The sequence below is a fragment of the Crocuta crocuta genome, unplaced genomic scaffold (assembly GCF_008692635.1).
Source record: "Crocuta crocuta isolate KB4526 unplaced genomic scaffold, BGI_CrCroc_1.0 scaffold48, whole genome shotgun sequence".
Classification (NCBI taxonomy): Eukaryota; Metazoa; Chordata; class Mammalia; order Carnivora; family Hyaenidae; genus Crocuta; species Crocuta crocuta.
In genome coordinates, this window is record NW_027533089.1 from 6,780,624 (window position 1) to 6,785,582 (window position 4,959).

The following is a 4,959-nucleotide window of genomic DNA, read 5'->3' on the forward strand; positions in this document are numbered from 1 at the left end:
ATTTATGAGAAGGGGAGGGTGAGAAGGGAAAGGAAGAGCTGTGATGCTTTATTACTTGTTTCTAGGGGTGTTCTCCCTTTGTCTTTTATAATTTCTCTCTTTATTCTTTTCTTTTTCTGTTGCCCAAATCTTATTTTTGTGTTGTTCCACTTTAAATCTGCCAAACTATGGGGTTGACTATCCTAGGTTGGAAAAGAGAAATATAAGTGCATGCTGTTATAGCAGGTATAATTATAAATATCTTTCTGCATCTGCAGCCAAAATCTAGGTTTACATTTGCCTAATGTGACAGTTGCTTATCAACTGTGTGAACTTGGTGAGATTGCTTAACCTCTCTCTGTCTCAGTTTTCTTGTCTACACAATGGAGATAATAGTACCAATCACATAGGCATAATATGAAAAATAAAATAATTCTATAAATGTGATATTATAGTTTCTGTCACATTGTAAGTGCTAAAAAAGTTTAATATTATTGTCGTTACTGTTATTATTGGTAATTGTATCATGACGTATCCTTTAGCATATTTCCATTCAGCGAATGTTCTTTGAGTTTAATCTGAATGCAAAATCCTGTGCTGACTCCTGTAGCAGATATTAAGATATCTTAAGGTTCCAAATTTAGAGGAGTTTCCAGTCTGATGGAGATGAGATACATATGCAAACTAATCTTATTAGGAAGAGGATTGTAAATGCTAGAAATGAGATAACAATCCAAAATGAATGGGAGTGAGCAGTTAAGCACAATGTTGAATCTAGTAAGGTTTTATTGAGAGGTACTATTTGAACTGAACTATGAAGAATAAGATAGGGCGAAGGAAACTAAGAGGGAGGAAAAGCATTGGAGTTTGAGGAGGCTTAAAAATTAGCTGAGGAAAGAAATATTGGATAGTCATTTTCCATCCATATAATATTTCATTGCAAATTTATATATTTATTTAGTCAATTGATTAGACAATAATTCACATGCAAAGAGACAGGAAAGGACTGCTGTGGATTAGCATTTTCCAATTGGCTGATAGAAATTCCCGGACAAATGATTCTGTGGTCATATACATTTTGATATTGCAAAAACATTTTGCTATCCTTTCAGATTCTGCCTCCAGTTTTCTTACTACTTGCAACCTAACGACTAACACATGCCATATATTTTAAGATTTTCTTAACAGCACCGCCTAACTTTTTTTCCCCCAAAGTCCTGTATGACATGAGATTGGCCAACTTAGGCTGCAGCAACAAACAACCTCAAAATCTAGCTTAGAGCAACAAAAAATTGATTTCTCAGTCATGCGTACCATGTCCAAAGCAGGCCAGCAGAGAGGGGTGCACTGCTCATTGTCGTCTCTCAGTGACAGACTGATTGAAGTTCCATCTAACGCCTGCTTCTGCAGCATCCTTGGGAAAAGGGGCAGAGGCTTTGATGGTTCCACCCAGAAGTGTTTATGTTCACTCCATTGACGTTTTTTTTTGTCCAAAGCAAGTCATATGACCACTTCTAATTTCGAAGAAGGTGGAAGTAAAACCTAACATGCTCCCAGGGAATGAGAGGGAAACTTGGGTATTTGTAAACAGGTCTAATGACTATTGTAATTAGATTACATGAAGTTAAATGAGACTGCAGAATTTCTCAGTCTTTAATATACTAATGTAAAATGTGGATCTCCCAGAGGGTGTTATACCATACAGGCTGTCACTCTTATTTGAATCTGGGACCCTTTTTCTTCAATAATTTCATGGCACTATTGTTTCATGGAATCCAAAGTATGAAATTTTTATATATACTAAAGGCTATTTTTAAGTGACTATGTTTAGAAGTAGGAACTGAGATAGGATTGGTATTTTTAGACCTGAGTAGCTGGTACAGCAGTCTGAATGTTTTTTCAGTATATTAGATAAAATAGGTAATCCACTTTTTTTTCCATTTGTGATCACCTACTGGAAGCCAAATCTTGTTTTGTCTTTTTATACATATTTTCACATTTAATTCTCCTAAGAGCAATACCAGGAAGATAAGGAACATTACTCACATTTTATAGTTGGGGATAAAAGAGATTGAGTAACTTACATAAGGTTTTGCTTGTAACTGGCAGAACTGGGGTTTGAATCTGGGCTATGTGGTGACTGAAATCGTGCCCTGACTTTCAGTATAAGGATAGAGTGTGATCAGAACCTCAAGGAGATGACTGGTGTGTTAGGGTTCTCCAGAGAAACAGCAAATAAGATACATTTATTAATTTTTTATGTTTATTTATTTTTGAGAAAGAGAGAGAGGCAGAGAGCAGAGTGTGAGTTGGGGAGGGGCAGAGAGAAAGGGAGACACAGAATCTGAAGCAGGCTTCAGGCTCTGAGCTGTCAGCACAGAGCCTGACGTGGGGCTAGAACTCATGAGTGTGAGATCATGGCCTGAGCCAAAGTCAGACGCTCAACCGACTGAGCCACCCATGTGCCCCTGGATACATTTATTTATGTATGTATGTGTCTATGCATTTATAATGGGAGGTGGCAACTCTGAAATTTGTAGGACAAGCTTTTGGCTAGAAATTGAGGCAGGTATGTTACTGAGGGAGAATTTCTTCTTTTTTTTAAAAAATATTTTATTTATTTATGAGAGAGAGAGACAGTGTGCGCAGGGGAGGGTCAGAGAGAGAGGAGACACAGAATCCGAAACAGGCTCCAAGCTCTAAGCTGGCTATCAGCACAGAGCCTGATGCGGGGCCCAAACCCATGAACCATGAGATCATGACCTGAGCCGAAGTTGGATGCTCAACAAACTGAGCCACCCAGGCGCCCCAGGAGAATTTCTTCTTAAAGCTTCAGTGTTTTTGCTCATCAGTCCTTAGACTAATTGGATGAGGCTTACCTATATTATGGGGGCTGATTTGCTTTACTTGAGATCTACGGATGGTACCCATCTACAAAGCACCTTCACAGTATTATCTAGACTAGCATTTGATGAAACATCTGGGCATTATAGCCTAGCCAAAAAAACACATACAATTAACTATGCCAACTTAAATGAAATGCTTCTGTGAAGAAAAAAAATTGGATGAAATAGATACTCTAAATTTTAACTTGGTATAGCTAGGATTAAAAGTTCCATTCAGGAAAGATTTTGTTTTATTTATTTTACTTTTTTCTTCTCTTCTAGCTCTTCATCATCCAAATTAATTCTATCCTTGAGCCCAGCAAAGCTGTTAGGACATTCTGACCTGGCTTCCATACCTCACCCTCATCCACTTCTCAGGAATCATGCCCCCAGGACTCCATGTTAATTATGCCTCTTGTTTTGACTTAATTTCGTTCTCCCTTCATTTCCCTTTCTCTGTTTTCTGAGCATTAACCCTTTCTATTATGTCAGTTAAAACAACAACAACATTTTTTTTTTTTTAAGTAGTAGCCCTTTAAACATAGTCTTGCTCAAAAGTCCAATATGTAAAACAGATGTTCAAGTCTGTTCTTCTGAAACTTGGGTAGAGATCCTGGAACTTCACTCCCCCCCACCCCCCCCAATTTTACAACCTCATCTCTTCTCCAAGGTGCTGTTCCATGTACAGTGAGCACCATGGTACACTAAGGTACCATATCAACAGTTCTCTAGGCTGATTTGGGAGTCCTGGAACCCTTATGGGGGATCCACCAGTACAACTTCATGCTGATCCCACACTATTGCTGTGGATGGGGCTCCTATATGGTAATGTTTCTACTTTTGCCCTGTGAATGTTTCCAGGTAGTAACCAGTGACTGCTTCAGAGCTTGTCATAAACTACCCAATATGATTCTGTTACGGAAGAATTTACAGTAGCTGCCCTGAAAATACTGTGCTTTGGATCAATGACTTTTCAAGTGGCTTAGTGCTGCCACAGCTCCATAACCATGTGTCAAACACAACAAAAACTAGTGGTTATTGTTTGTTTACAATAGTCATAATTTTCTTGTACTAATAACACATTTACTTCAAAAGTGCCTCGCAAAAAGATAATGTCAAAGGGCTTGCAGCCTGTAGCATAAAACCTGACAGTTTGAAAATTTTTGTGTTAGAAAACAAAAGCCCCCTTCTCTCTTGAATGAATAGAAAATTAGCAGTTCCAAAACAATAAAACTGACTTAATTGCTATATCATTAAAACATATTCTTCGTGTAAGTTCTAAGTTTGCCCCTCCCCCATATGAGGTTCTACTAATATGTTAGAAATCTCCATTTTGCCATATAAATATATATATATTGTCACCTACTGCATTCTGAGATTAAATCAGTAAAACAGAGGATTCGTGTCAAGTGGCCTATGGCATGGCATGAATGTTCTTTATTCCTTTTCTGAAAGGGAGTGAAGGTCCTTGGAACTAGATGCAAACTGTAAGCACAAAACTCTCATTCTTCACCTTTCCTATGTTAATACTTGTTTTATTTGGATTGAAAGATCCCTGGTCAGGTACGATGCCTATATTATGCACTCTCTTGAATGCCAATTATTGGCACTGTTCCTAATGCCACAGTTAAAGCAGATAACAATGCTCTTATAATAAAAAGGCACCTTGAAACCCTGTGGCTTGTCAGAGCTTGATTCTGCCAACTGGTTCTTTGCCCAGTATCCTCTGCATACTCACTAATGACAGTCAGGGATGCCATGTAATCCTTCACCAGTTAGCATAGTAGTCATTCTAAACTGATTTGGGCAGGCTGACACATCAGACCCTGAAGAATGGTCATCCCCTAGGAAGTCACGTGGTGGTATTGGATCCCAGAGACCTGGTGTTCCCAAAGCACTAAATACAGCAAAAAGCCAATTCTAAAAGAATAGCCAGGTCTCAGTACCCATTGGAGTGAGCATTTGTCGAGGCAGGGGACTAGGGCTGGAAGGGAGAGCTGCCCTGTGGTTTGAGGGGGGAAACAGGTCCCACCCTTTAGGACTTCTCTATTCTCTCATGATCTTTCTCCCATACTACCCCCCCCCCCCCCCCCCC